The sequence below is a fragment of the Mesoplodon mirus genome (assembly GCF_964341445.2).
Source record: "Mesoplodon mirus genome assembly, chromosome: 7".
In the NCBI taxonomy this organism is placed as follows: Eukaryota; Metazoa; Chordata; class Mammalia; order Artiodactyla; family Ziphiidae; genus Mesoplodon; species Mesoplodon mirus.
In genome coordinates this window covers 68,886,907-68,902,562 of record NC_138983.1, presented here as the reverse complement: position 1 = coordinate 68,902,562, position 15,656 = coordinate 68,886,907, and the positions used below count along the sequence as shown (strand labels likewise).

Sequence of the window (15,656 nt, the reverse complement as noted above, 5' to 3'; positions counted from 1 at the left end):
GGAAGGAACAAAAGAGTATATGTAGTCAAATCTCGATTACCTGTGCGCTCAGTTACACAGATGATTCCAAACAGCAGCTACTTCAGATGTTTGTATTTAGCTCATAAATGGATTTAAGTGTTTACATTTGACTATAACCATGACTGATAATCTGGGAACTCACTTGTCTTTGGTTGTTGCAATGATAATTAAAACTTGAAAGCGTTTTGCCTGAATCCAAGGTGTATTTTATTACCTAGAATACACTGGCCCAAAACTCTAACTGTGAATCTTCTTGGGAGAGTCTTGCTTGTTTCCTTCATCTCCTTGCCACACAGAAGACTGATACATGCTTGAGTCACTTTTCTCCTACGTTGTTTCTGCTCTGAGTTGGCTTATTCACTTTTTGCTTAAATAAAGATGTTGGAAAACTAAATTTTTATACAAGTGTTAAGTTATTGTTAAAATGAATTTGGTTCCAAATTCACACCATATCTCTCTTTAGTTGTATTGGATTGTAGTGATGTTTTAATCACTTGCTTTTGGATCTATGCAGTCCTGAAAATTTTTAATTAATGCTCACTTCAGTGTTTTAGACTTTTTTCCTTTTTTTTAAAGAAAAAACTATTTCTATTGCATCTGATGTAGCTTTTGCTTCTATGAACTAACCCTGTTACACCATAACTCAGGTATTCCTATAAAACAGTGCCTGAAAAGTTCCAGGAATGACAGAACCCTTTTCCCCAAATCACATTTAATAGATTTTCTTGTAGCTTGATGTTTGCTTGATTTCACAGTGCCTTTTAATCTTCACTTGGTTTAGATTCTTCAGTTTTTAATTATAGGTTAGTCTTTAGTAATTAACTATACTTTATTAAATACATTTATTTATGGGATTAAAGTAGGAATTGTATTTCATTTAGAACCTTCTATTCCCCTCCCCCACTTTAAAAGCTATGCTTGGTAATGTCTGATTTGAACTGCCTGTGTATAAGCTTTAAAATATAATTTAGGACTCAAATGAAGCTCAGTTCTGGAGGTATAGGTTGTTTCCTTTTAATTTGGGAATTAACGTAATTTGGGAATTATTTATTTTGCTATATTTGTAAGAAATTGGGTAAACAATGTTTCTGTTAATTTTTTACAGACTAAATTATAAACTCTCTGGAATAATTCTAGGCATGTAGATTTTCTAATAGTCCCTTGTTTGGAGTTTGGAGAGGCCACAACAGTGACAGGCCCGTGTACCGCAAAAAAAAAAAAAAAAAAAAAAAAAAATTCCATAATATGAATGTTATGTTGTTGGTAAACCTGAAATATGAATGACACAATTCTATAGAATAATTAGGCTCAATTCATTACTATTGAAAACATGTAGAAACTCATAATAAACAAATATAAATAACAGACCCCTTATCTAGAGTAAACCTAACAATGTAAACATGGTTTCATGAAGCCTGAACAAATGCTCCTTATTTATCAAAGTATTTTGAAGAGAAATTTTTTATTTAACATTCATAGAAATAATCAGTCCATTTTCCATGAAACGCAATTCCCAATTGCAATTCACAATTAAGGTCGTGCTCATTTTCCTCATTTTAGAATAGACAAACTTATAATTTTACTTAATAATTAACTAAACAACACAAAAATGCCCATGTAAAAAATGAGAATATTAAAATATCTAAATCTTACAGCAGTATATCATTACAAATTTTAATTTTGATATTAAGTACAGCTGTGTCTTTCACATGATGAAAATATAAACATAAATCAATGAAAAAGTTATATTTGCTTCTGAAGATTCTAAGACCACCTTGGGTTATATATAATGAAGTAATGAAAATTACTGTAAAGGAAGACTAATGAAAAGTCCTGTTTAGTATAAAAATAATAAAAACTTTCCCACTTCAAGTACAAAATTCAACCAAGTTTTTGGAAATCTTGACAAGACTTACAATTCAACAACAAAAGCCATAAAAATCAATGACTTTTTTTTTTTTTTTTCCCTGTACGCATGCCTCTCACTGTTGTGGCCTCTCCCGTTGTGGAGCACAGGCTCCGGACGCGCAGGCTCAGCGGCCATGTCTCACGGGCCCAGCCGCTCCGCGGCATGTGGGATCTTCCCGGACTGGGGCACGAACCCGTGTCCCCTGCATCGGCAGGCGGACTCTCAACCACTGCGCCACCAGGGAAGCCCCATATTATGAAATTTTTATAAAGTTTACTTGTTAACTACGGAGTTCTGTTTATGTAATATTACTTAGTCAAAAACTGACATTAAATGAGAATGTTATGACTAGGGTATGCATATGTTCTGGCTTACCTGGGATTGTCCTGGTTTACACGTGTGTTCTTGATGTAATTAATGGTGCCTCCTGTCATTTAAGAAATGTCCTAATTTGGATGATGAATTATATGAATGTATTCACATAATAGAATTCCTTTCAACAAGTATTTACTGAAGATCTACTATGTGTCTGGAACTGTTCTAGGTACTGGGGAAATAACTAATAGTAAACAAATTAAAAACAAATGACATATTGATTAACTTAGAAGAGTTTATCTGTTCTTGTTGTCAAAAAGGTGATCAGGTAAATTGTCATGGAATATAACAAAGTAAAATATGTCATTGGTGCATGTAATTGAATACTGCTAGAATCACGACACATTAAATTTATAGACAGAAAGGAACCTATGAAGATTTTTTTAAATAAATTTTATTTATTTATTTATTTATTTATTTTTGGCTGCCTTGGGTCTTTGTTGCTGCGCGCGGGTTTTCTCTAGTTGCAGTGAGCGGGGGCTACTCTTCGTTGTGGTGTGGGGGCTTCTCATTGCGGTGGCTTCTCTTGTTGCAGAGCACGGGCTCTAGGCGTGCGGGCTTCAGTAGTTGTGGCACATGGGCTCAGTAGTTGTGGCTCGCGGGCTCTAGAACACAGGCTCAGTAGTTGTGGTGCACGGGCTTAGTTGTTACGTGGCACGTGGGATCCTCCCGGACCAGGGTTCGAACCCATGTCCCCTGCATTGGCAGACAATTCTTAACCACAGTGCCACCAGGGAAGCCCAAGATTTTTTTAAAGAAATTAAGAGATCTGCTATAGATTTGTCAATAAGATGGTAAGAATGCATTGTTTTTATAAAGTTAATGAGTTCTTTAAAATTTTTCAACTTTGTTTTAAACTTGTAGGTATAAAAGAAAAGCTGCAAATATCCATTTAACTTAATTAACATTGTTTTGACAAGTTAGGGCAGAAATCTCAAGTGAAGTTGCTTATAGTTTGTAAAAACTTATTCAGTACACCTATTATTTTCTTAAAGTATAGAAAGTGAATCAGCTGAACAAAATCTTCTTGGCTAGCGGAGGTTTACAAAATGTACAGTGAGAAAGCTGAGTAAGGGGAATAGAGTTTAAAATGTTGAAAGACACTGATCTGGATCAGTCTATAGTGACACAGTCAGGGTCATTCTTTCAGCTTTTGAAATTCAGCCAAAGAATGGATTTTGTCATCTAAAGTATACTTTTAAAAAACATCTTCCTGAAAGAGCTTTAGTGGCATACGGATAGGTAAATGAGTTGGCCAGTCAACTATAAATCCTTTGGCAGTTCTTTGGGCAATTAAGAGTTAGAACCTGTTCTCTAATTATATTGTCTTGGCATATAATTCAATTTTATTGGAAGAAGGTGGTGTTAGGAAACGTTAATACAATGATATGCGTAAATTCCTTTGAAATGTTCCCTGTATGCTCAGTCCATATAATTTATATAGTCCCTTAGTTGATTCTACCTTCTAAATTGTGGTTTGTGTTCATAGAACTGTTTGAAATTTTTTTCTTACAATTCAAATTGAATTTCTAGGTGCAACATTTTCTGAGTAGAACATTTTCAAACCTATTTATGTAGACTCAGTCCCCTTAGCCGTCAGACTTCATATACTATTCACAAGAACTTAAATAATATTAAACTGTAATAGTTTTAAATATAAATTAGTTTACCTTTTTAATACCACTATATCTACCAATAAGGTATTTAACTTTTAAAAAATGCAGAAGGACTTCATGAAGACTCTGTATGAAGTCATTATCTTTAACTAGTTGTTTTTATTTTTTTTTCCAAGAAACATTTGTGGTTTACTGGAAGGAGTCTGGGTTTGAAGATCAGACCATCCAGCTTAAAATCATGGCTCTATTAATTATAAGTATGTTATCTTGGACATATATTTAACCTTCTTCAGCCTCATTTTCCCAAGTTTGTTGAAACAGATAAAAATGCTAAGTATTAACCCTAGCACACAGAAAGTATTTGAACTGTCCTGTGTGCTCAAAAAAATGTTTATTGAATCTGAATCTACATTTCTTTCGTTGTTCAAATTTTATTGTTTATCTATCTTTTTATTGGATTTGATTTTCTGCTGCTTACATAGCAGTGGGGAGAGCCATTAAATTCAGTTAGTTACAATGGTTACCAAACAGAAAGCAATTCAGACATGGATCAAATACTGCTGAAGTTCAGGGCAATTCCATCTGGCTTGTTAATGGCTCTGGCTGCCTATCTCCAACTATTCTGGGAACTACTGATTTAGGGTTGGTTATTAGGTTCATTTTAACTTTACTCAGCACAAAATAAATGGTAGGCACTGCCTGTGCTTTGTCATAGAGAAGCATGTGACATAGACCGTGCCCTTACGGAGCTAACAGTAGGAAGTATCCATTGTGGTCTGTCATTTGCTCTTCCTCCCTACCAGTTTTCTTTTTGGAATTATGAGTAGCACTAAGATTCTTATCTAATTTGCAGCAGAGCCTTTAAACCTGGGAGGGGAGCCAAGAGAGTCCAGGAGGGAGGATGTCATTTGAGATCTATATGTTTGCAGAGCCTGCTGCCACTGTAATTATTCTGGGACCACTGGTGTTATAATCACCTTTTACAAGAAAAGATCTTTTTAAGTATCACCTCTAAATGCAACTATTGCAACTGTCTTTTGGTTGCCTTCTCAGACGTTTGCCTCTTCAAAAGGTCGTGTCCAACACTCCTGAGGTTATTTTTCAGTACTACCATGTTGATTGTGGCATCCTATTTCCTACGAGGCTCAAATATTAATATATTTTCCCCTTCCTGCCTCTGGATCACGTATCCAGCTTTTGCCTTCAGGTTAAAAAAAATAATTAAAAATCTTTATTTTTATTCATTTGACAATTGTAAAACTGTGAACATTTAAAAGTTATGTTAGAAAGTGATCTTTTTTTAATTTTTTTTTTTACTTTGTACATAAGACTCTCATGCAAGTTTGAGTTTTAAAACCATTCTAATAGGAAATTAGAAAGTGATTTTTATACACCTCTTTTTAAGTTCCATTTGTAACCTGTAATTATTGAATAGAGTGATCATAACTTTTAAAACCTTGAATCACGCTTATCTATGCATTTGTAAGAGAATGTCCCAGTATGAGAAAAGGACATCCTATTTGTGACTAAACTAATTTTGTTTATAGGCCAAACATACATTGACTTTTAATTTAATTTTTTAAATGCTTAGAAATTTTTAAAAATTTTGTTCATGTTCTACTTCAGCATGTTCAAAATCATCCTGTGATGGGAGACCCTGGCTCATTTCTGGACCCAGCCTTTAATTGTCTTTCTTTCTTTGGCATTCCTTAATATTTATGCCTTGAATATTGTCAATTCTACATGGATAACATTAGATAACCTTCAAAAAAGCTTTCTGAACATAATGTGTCTTCATAAAGTGATGATGATAGCACCTATTGTACCCAGAAATCATTGTTAAAGTCAAAATTGAGAATGAGAAGAACATGCTATTTATCCAGCTGTATTCAACTATGACAGAACAAAAAACAGCAATTTTAGAATCAATATGAAATTTCCATTTCCATTTTCCCTCTACAGACTCATAATCTGAGTTTGTGATGGGTAGAATCTGTATTACTGGCCTGTTATCTGATCAGATACTCAGTACTGTAATTTGAGAAACTGTGAACTATGTATTGTTATGTAAAAACACAAACAATCTCCCTTGGTTCAGTTTTGTTTTAATTTAAAAATTTTAGCATACCTTCCCATCAAAGTCTTATTAGCACTGGCAACATCCAAGCCCACTTGGATGTCCTGATACCTACAGACAATACAGAACAAACTGGTTGTCTGGACTGGGCTATGTAGATTTCTGATCAAGTAATTTGTGTCAGGGATGCATTTCATTATGCCAGACCTGGAATAGGGGATTCTTAGAGGAGCCAAAAAGGGCACTAAAAGCCAGAGGACCAACCAAATCAGCCTTTGAAAAAAACCAGAATTCCATGATTTGAGAGTCCAGGTCCATATACTAGTTCTGGTGGAGTTACACATAGATATCCAGGTGAGGGAGACTGGGGCAGAGGGGGTCAGGGGAGGGTTGTCTCAGCACCAGGAGTTTAGAATTTGGAGGAAATAAGATCAGAGGGAGAGAAAGAGAGTGGGTATGAGTGAGAGATTCAGTTAGTAATGAAGGATGACTACAAACAATGGTGGACATTTGTGACTTAGACTGAAAGGTCAATTTTGTGTTAGTGGGTTGAGCTATCTTAAAGAACAAAGGGTATCATAGATACTTCCCTAAGTAAGTTTTCATTTTACTAAGGACCCCAGGAAACATAGAATTAAAAAAAAAAAAACCAAAAACAGATTATAAGGAGAATTTCAGCTACTTTGTTGGCTGGGTGAAGTAGTTTTGAGAAGGCGGATCATTTAGGAGTCCCATTTTCCATTTATCATCGTGGTTAAGAGGACAGAGACTATGGCCAAACTGCCTGATTTTGAATCTTAGATATGTGATTTAATAGCTTAGGACTTGGGCAATTCCTTGACCGTTTTATGCCTCAGTTTCCTCATCTTTAAAATGCAGAAAGCAATATGACCTACTACATAAGATTGTTATGAGGAATAAATTAGTTAACATATATAGCTCTTTCTAGCATACAGCAATTGCTATGTAAGTTTAAGCAATTATTATTGTACAATAAGGCATATTGGGCTAGGACAGGGATTCCCCTGATTTACACTAGGCAAATCACAAATACAGCCTAGAAATGGGCAAGGTATATGGTGTGTTTGTACAAGCAACTGTCCTAAGCCTTAGTTATATCTGAGAGGTTCCTCAGACTTGCCAGGGACACTTCCTAGATTTCTCCAGGTAACTTCCTCTTGGCTAGCACCTTACTATCTCAGCCTGCAGGCACACTGCAGCCCATGACAGCAGTGCACTTTGATGTGTGAAATATTTGAGTATATTTTTCAGCCTTTCATGGGTGTTGTAAATATTGTATCTAGAATTTTGGGGAATGTCATGGTCTCCATAATCTTTGTATTTGCTCAGAACCAGGAGGCCATATGCTCATTGAGAAGACTAAGGAGAAAGAGGTTTGGGGAATAAACATAACAGAGGATCTTGACTACCAGGCTAGGTGCTAATTTCCTGAGTAACTCCAGGTGTATCACCTAATATCAAGATCTGTTTTTACATCTATAAGGTATCAAAGATCAATTTATTCACCTCTTTGGTTGTCTAATTGCCCAACCTATCTTTTAAACTTCTTATTTTGTAAACAAACCCTTACTAAGAAGTTGTATATTTCTAAGCCTTATGTGGCATTAAAATTCTAGGTCCCTTAGAGCATTGCTCCTAACTTTTAGAAATTCCCTGCAATGTATTTCAAGTCTGAGGCAAGGGAAGATAGCTAGTTTTCCCTTAGGCCCCAGACTTCCTTGGATTAGGAATCAGAAGACCTGAATTCAGATCCAGTCAAATACACTGACTTGGTCAATTTTCTTTACTTTTAGTATTTCATCTGTGAAATGAAAATAAAGCAACATTTAGGATGATGATCAAATTAGATACCACATAAAGTCTTTTTTTTTTTTTTTTTTTTTTTTTTTTTTTGCGGTATGCGGGCCTCTCACTGTTGTGGCCTCTCCCGTTGCGGAGCACAGGCTCCGGATGCGCAGGCCCAGCGGCCATGGCTCACGGGCCCAGCCGCTCCGCGGCATATGGGATCCTCCCAGACCGGGGCACGAACCCGTATCCCCTGCATCGGCAGGCGGACTCTCAACCACTGCGCCACCAGGGAGGCCCCACATAAAGTCTTTTAAGACAATACCTTGGGGCTTCCCTGGTGGCGCAGTGGTTAAGAATCCGCCTGCCAGTGCAGGGGACACGGGTTCGAGCCCTGGTCTGGGAAGATCCCACATGCTGCTGAGCAACCAAGCCCGTGCCCACTACTACTGAGCCTGCGCTCTAGAGCCCGTGAGCCACACCTACTGAGCCTGTGTGCTGCAACTACTGAAGCCCACACGCCTCGAGCCCATGCTCCACAACAAGAGAAGCCACCGCACTGAGAAGCCCGCAGACCGCAACGAAGAGTAGCCCCTGCTCGACGCAACTAGAGAAAGCCCATGCACAGGAACAAAGACCCAACGCAGCCAAAAATAAATAAATAAATAAATAAATTTTTTAAAAAAGACAATACCTTGTTAAATAAGGTCTATTTTTCTTAATTCTTACTTTCCTATCTTCTAGCTCTGATGGAACTGCTGGAGAAAGAGCCAATCCTATTATACTTGGTGGCAATATTGAAAAAAATATTTTTCCCCCAAAGGACCAAAGAATTTCATGTTTCTGAAAGATCATAAATTACTCTTTTTGTATGTGAATTGTAGAGATGTAGCCATTGACCAAGTATTATCCATAGAGAACAGTAATGTGACGGTAGCCTGTCTTATTACTGAAGGAGAGATATTTCAGGATACCTTCATTTCCGGACCCCAAAAAGATGAGCTAATAAAGCACAATGGGCTAAAGGCCCAGCTGTGAGGTTAGGAGCCTAGATGGCAGAATTCCATGGATTGTTCTTGCTCTTTTGGGATCTGCAACATGAATAGACCTCAGTTGATCCAGGAATAGACTTCCTTTTGCAGCTAGAAAGAGGGGAAGATGAACGAGAGGTGAGTGTGCCTGGAATAGACAGGAGAATTGAACTTAAGGAGTCCCCGGGTATCCTTCTCTTGTTCATACATGGTAAGATTTTAATGACATTTTAAGTGAGAGCTGTTTACATTTTAAGAAGGAAATTCTCATACATTGGGTGAAAATAAACCCAGCCTGTACCTCAATCCTGAGCCACACTTCCTGTGTAGTGGTCCCTAAGTGATTCCTAAGAGCACAGTTGCTGCATTTATTAAACTTTTTATTTACTAAGGAGTGGATAGTAGCATATGGGAGCAATGACAATAACTGACTGATGAGAAAACAAAGAAATTCCAGTATTTTGCTCTTTTGAAAAAAGTCATTCAGAATTTAGTCATATTGGTTCAGCTGTTGTAACCAAAGACTGATAAGATAATAGAGGTCTTTGTGGTGGTTTTGTACTGAAATCCTTTATCTTTATGATGCACTGGGGCCCTTTAGAGTGGAAAGCTTTTAAAACTGCTGTTGGATTCAGAACTCAAATTAGCTGCTAGTATACTGGGACAGGGGTTCCTTTCTCAGGCAGTCACCACAAAGTAACTTTTATCAGGGGACCTTCTGATAGACTGTTAGTTTCTTCAGCTTACCCTATTTATTTCTGTTGACTTTTTGCTGTCCTATTTTGTGACATTTAAAAGAAGGCTATATCAAAAAAGGCCAATGCTAAATGATGGACTGAGCTTGTGAAGTGAAGACATCACAGCCCATCTGATGTGTGAGGAGGCTGCAGTATGAGACACGGCAGTTTTACCAGGTTACCTGTGGGCAGAAAAGATCAAATGCAGCTTTATTTTATGACTAGCATTGTATTTTGTCTTTCTTCTCAAACAATGTCCATTAAAAAATTAGAACTGAGCAGGGAATTGACTCTTAAGAGCTTTTCTTTTCAGCTGAATTTAAAATCTTTCTGGGTTGTTGGCTGAGTTCCTTGATTGATGCTGCTTGGAATTATTGTTAAGTTCTTTAATCCTTTCCAGGATTGATGTGGAAAAGTATATCTCTATCAGAATTCCACTCCGGTGTTACTGCCACCCCTCTCCATCGTTCCAAACACACTGTTCATGCCCAGGCTTCTTGTAATTTCATTGTTAAGTCCTATTAGCTTTGTTAAAGCAGTATGTGATCCAATAAGGGAGAATGATTAGATAGAAGTCTTATTTTCAATTTGCTAGGACACATTTCTAGATAATGCCATTTGTTAATGTTAGTTTTATTTGGCTTGGTAAACATTGTGTTTTTAACACTATTGCCCTTCGTTTCATAAATATGAATAAATAAAAAACATGCAGAGAAATTCACAAAAATTAATTTAGCCATCCTTGCTCGTTCTCTTTCCCTCTCTCTCTACTTCCCTCTTTGTTTCTCCCTTCCCACCTTCTCTCTTTCTTTTTCTTTCCCCCACACCCCCATTTCTAATTTTCTCTGTCTCTCTTTCCACTGCTGTGCTTGTTTCTGGGTTTTCTCATTAGAAAAACTTAGTCATCACCACATAGCAGTGATCCACTTTCAGCGGACAGCCATTAAGAGAGTGACCCGTTTAAGACTTTTATATTGTAAAAGTCCTAGGTATGGGAATATTGTAAAAGAGGTGAGGCAAATCCATTTAGTGAAGTGCTCTGCAAGGTGCCTCCCTTGTCCAGATGTGGAGTCTTTAGGGACTTCCCAATGCCCAGTCTTATTTCTAGCACCACTGATTGTAATTATGTATATTTTACATGGGCAAAATTAACTAGCAGATCGTGGTGCTAACTTTTATGAGCTGATGAAAAAAAAAGACTTAAATAAATTTTAAATGACTTTTAATTTTAATTTTTCATTCTATATCAAGAAGGGATTTATCCTAATTGTCTTATTATTTTACCTAAATTCTCATCGATTTTGAATTTTCTCTGTTGGCTTTGGGCCTAGGGACAGGTAGTTATAGTTTGTAAAGTTTAAAATTAATAGTCTATTTTAGTTAATTTTTTTCAAATTCTTCAGATTATGACCAAAAAAGTCTAGAGGGCTGATTTTGAAACTGTTATGGTGAAAGTTGGTATTTGAAAACTTTTGATGAGGGAAATTGCTGCTGTATTTACATTTTGAAAAGTGTTTCCTTATTTACGCACTATTGACTTCCTATTGAGACTCAAAATTTTAAGTACAACTGGTAAAAATTCAATGGATCAAACTCAGTAAATCTGAAGTCACTGGAATAAAGCCCCCTAAGAAAAAAATGTGTCAATTTTAAAGGTCTTTCCTAACTGAAGACCATTTTGTGATAGAGCCAAAGGTTAATAAAATCAGTAGTGAATGTAGCAATTTTACAGATAAGCTATTCACAACAAGTGTAGTTACTTGAATAAAAAGCTAATTCAGTTCTAAAATGCCACATGCAGTAGCAGTGAATAGCTGCTTTTAGGTGCTTTCTGGAGGAGGATAAAATACAGAATCACGGCACTCTTCTCTTCCAGCGTCCCTGGCTGCCTGTAAATTGCTGTGAATGGGGCTGTGGGCTGACAGGCTCTATTAAGACAAACTGCCTTTCTCATCGGAGAGATAAAATAAATCAGGTGTTTAGTCAAATTAAAATACTTCAGCTGGAGCAGGCCCTGGGGAGCACTGATCCACCTGACTAATCTAAGAGAAACTCAAGACAGATGTGGTTGGGGGATAAAGACGACCCCATGGAAAAAAATAAAAACACCAAAAAAAAACCCCTACTGCACTGTCTTTGTAGTTGGAGAATAGATACAGTTTACAGCGGAGAGTGTCAGGCGCACACTGTGTGTGATATTGGATAAAAGCAGGCGCCCTAACTTGTAGAGAAGCTGTGTATGGAAGCTCTTTTTTGCTGGTTCCCTTTTTTTGGTTTATGAAACTACTTATGTTTTTGTGGAGAGACTATTTTCTGGCAATGCTTTTTAGAGAATCATTTTAAGACAGCCTGAAAGGATGTGAAACGGATGATGTAGGCAGCTACTGATGACCTCTGCTGGCCTGGGCAGATCCTCAGGATCTGATCTGCTTTTTTTCTAAGTGGATTTTATCAAACCTCAAAGCGTGATTTGAGACAAGATTTTCTACATAGAGTTAGCCTACCTCATAAGAGCATTCTATTGGGTTGCCCAAAAAGTTCATTCGGTTTTAAGTAAAAATAAAAGACACATTTTTCATTTTCACAAAGAACTTTACTGAACAATGTATTCATTAACCAAACGAACTTTTTGGCCAACCCAATGTATCGTCGTTTGCCTTCCTTAATATGTATTTAGGCTGCCCCACTATGTCCCATAAATTGTCTGCTTTTTCAGCAACTCTCGCAGTTGTAGTTCCTTTGCTATGACAAAGTTTCATGTTCAATTAAATAGTATTTTTGAGATGAGATAACTTGTGTTCGCAGGTTGGTTGGTCAGTGTGACTTAGACTTGATGTTGCTTTTATTATAGCTGTATACATATTTGCTGTTAGTTAAAACAAAAATCCAGCACCATGGATTTTAAATACCTGGGTTTAAACCACTATATGTAAACAAATAGAATGGGTATAGAACAGAAAAATGACTACACACACACACACACACACATACACACACGTGTGTGTGTGTGTGTGTGTGTGTGTGTGTGTATATATATATATATATATATATATATATATATAGTCCCTTGGGGATCAAATTAACTAGAAATCAATTTACACCATACAACAGCTTACTTTCTCTAAATGTGTAGGCTAATGTGTGTGTGTATACATATATATCCATATGTGTATTTCCCATTTCAAGGGCAATTTTAGATTTGTTTTACTACTACATTTCATTCCAACTGCATTTGTCATGCCACTCACATCTATTCAAAATATATATGTGCTTCTCAAATTTAAGGAAAAGATAATGACAGCCTTATATGAGTACCCAACTCTTCAATTTAAACATACTGATCTCTGGCTTGTTTTCTTCTTAAACATGTATCTTTTAAGTTCAATGAAAGACTTATTTAGGTGTTATTGAATTTTTACAATTAAACAACTTGACTGTCATGCTGATTTGTAAAAAGATTCAGTTAAATGGTGTTATTCTGTAATTTCAGAAATACATGTCTATTAGTATTGGAAGCACCAATGCATTTATAGACCCGTTGGCTTCACCTTGAACAGAAGAGGCTAAGAAGCCAGTTGTGTGTTATCTTCAGCTTCTCTGTTTCCTATGCAGAGGAGAAAGGGAAATATATTGAAGATTTTTGAAAAGACAAAGTTTAACCTGGGAGAGAAGAGAAAACTTTCCAGTCTTTACTGGAGAATCTAAATACCAGATTTGACTCTTGTATTGGTCCTTGACCAAAATTTCCAATGAATGCTCTTCTTTATTAACAAAGAATTATGGTACAGTAACTTTCCCAGTGTCCAGTAAGTCTTCTCTTAACTCACATCATATACATAGGTATAACAAGATAATTACACGTAGATCAGAACGTTGCCAAAAAGTATATGTAATAAACCCCATTTATCTATTCTCATAACTTTCCAAACTATTCTCCACACTGTAGCCAGAACACCCACATCATCTCTTGTTTAAAGTACGTTAGTGATTTTGAAATTTTCTTAGAATAAACATGAAGTTCATCCAGCATGGTCTATAAGGAGCTGAATGGTGTGACCTTTTCCTACCTTTCTAGCCTCATTTGGTCCTCTAATCTCCTTTGTTTTTCTTATTTAAGTTTTACTACCTTCTTTCAATTTCTGGAACACACTGACACTGTCCACCACCACCTGCCCCTTCACAGGGCCTTTGCCTATATTGTTTTCTCCTACTGAAAAGCTCCTTGACCACCCTCCAACTCTTTGCCTAGTTAACTCTTCATCTTCCTGTTAACTTGTTACTTTGTCAGGCATAACTTCCCTACACTTGAGCCTCCCAAACTTGGTTAAATCTCCCCCCAAATGTCTGTCCTGTTTATAATTCTTATTTAGTTGTAGTTTACATTTATATGTGTGATTACTTGATTAAGGTGAAAGGGAACTTTGCTTTTTCTTGGTGTGGTATTGGTATCCTTAGTTCTTGATATAGTACCTGAGATTCAAGAAATTTTTTTTAATTAAAATTTAATGAAATGAATAAGTAAATTCCATACTTGTTTTATGTCTTCTCATTCCTATATATCATTAACATTTATATTAGTTGAACTTGTTGTGCTTTGGAGATTTTTATGATCCCCTCCAAGAACCTGATTTTGTATTTTAACATTTCTGGATCAAGAAGTTCTTTCTTTCACCAAGCTGAAATTCCTATTGCTGAAATAAAAACTCATTTAAAAAAATCACTTTCAGGGCTTCCCCGGTGGCGCAGAGGTTGAGAGTCCGCCTGCCGATGCAGGGGACACGGGTTCGTGCCCCGGTCCGGGAGGATCCCACATGCCGCGGAGCGGCTGGGCCCGTGAGCCCTGGCCGCTGAGCCTGCGCGTCCGGAGCCTGTGCTCCGCAACGGGAGAGGCCACAACAGGGAGAGGCCCCCGTACCGAAAGAAAAAAAAAAAATCACTTTCAGTAGCTAGAAAGAACAGCTGGTCACTATCCTTGATGCAGTATTTGTTTCCTTATCAGTGGAGTACATTTTCTAACATCATTTCACTATCTTATTTTTCTTTTAATTTTGATTTTAGGCCACCTTTCAGCTCAGTAAATCTTTAAGGGATATGGGATATTGACAGTTTATTTATGTATTTACTTATTTATTTTTAAGGACTTGAATTGGCATTTAGAATACCAAGGTAATTCTAAATATTGTAGCTTATCAGCCTTACCTTGTGGGAATCATATACTAGTAAGTGCTAGCCAGCATCACCTGAAGGCTCGCTTTTCCCATGGGCCCACTCAAAAAATAGGCGCATTCCTAATTAAAATACATTCAGTTTCTCAGATTGTCCTGGTGCTTTCCTAGCAGGAATGAGGGGGGGTTTCATAAGGAGATTGGAAGTCTCCTCTTCCACACACACAAAAATTGGCAATCTTTATCTCTTTTGACAGCTGGTGGCATCTTTCTGAAAAGCTTTCAAAGCATAGATCATTTCTTCATAATGAAACCTGTGTGCTCAAATACAGTGGGTTGTGTGTTGAAATTCTTATCTTATGCTATGGCAAAATGCTCTAATTTAGATTCACAAAAGGATCCTGTACCCTTTACTTAGGAGAGCTGTGCAATTTGCCCATAAATAGACTGTTCAGCACCATTATTGCATATCGTAGGTGTGCAGCCACATCATAAGCTTTTCAACTTCGAATGTGTTTTTTCCCTTTGAAGAGTGACAAATGACAAAGGGGTGAGGGAGCCCCCCAAACAACATTATTGCCTTTAAGGATGAACTTGGGAACTTTAGCTTGAGCCCCTCACCAGAAAAAAAATCAGCTTCAATTCTTTCTTACCTGAGGCAAGACAGATTTTTTTTTTCTTTCTGTAGCACTCATCCCATGGCCAAGAGTGACCCCTGACTTCTGAGATTCAGAGACAGATCTTTGCACAATAGAAAAATTTTATGAGGGCAGTGATCAGAAAATTCCTAAGTAACATTATTTAAGCACCTATTATGTCTTAAGTCCTCTGTCAGTCATTGAGGGTAGAGGTTGATTATAGAATATTAATACAACCCATAGTTTCTAATCTTTGGTACTAAATAGCATAAGATTCCTAG

At 36.9% G+C, this 15,656-nt stretch overlaps 1 protein-coding gene across 3 annotated transcripts in view; it reads left to right on the top strand.

The window, feature by feature from the left end:
- SOX6 (SRY-box transcription factor 6) overlaps window positions 1–15,656 on the top strand; it is a 636,354-nt gene that overhangs the window by 414,103 nt on the left and 206,595 nt on the right. The gene's annotated exons all lie outside the window — the stretch shown is intronic.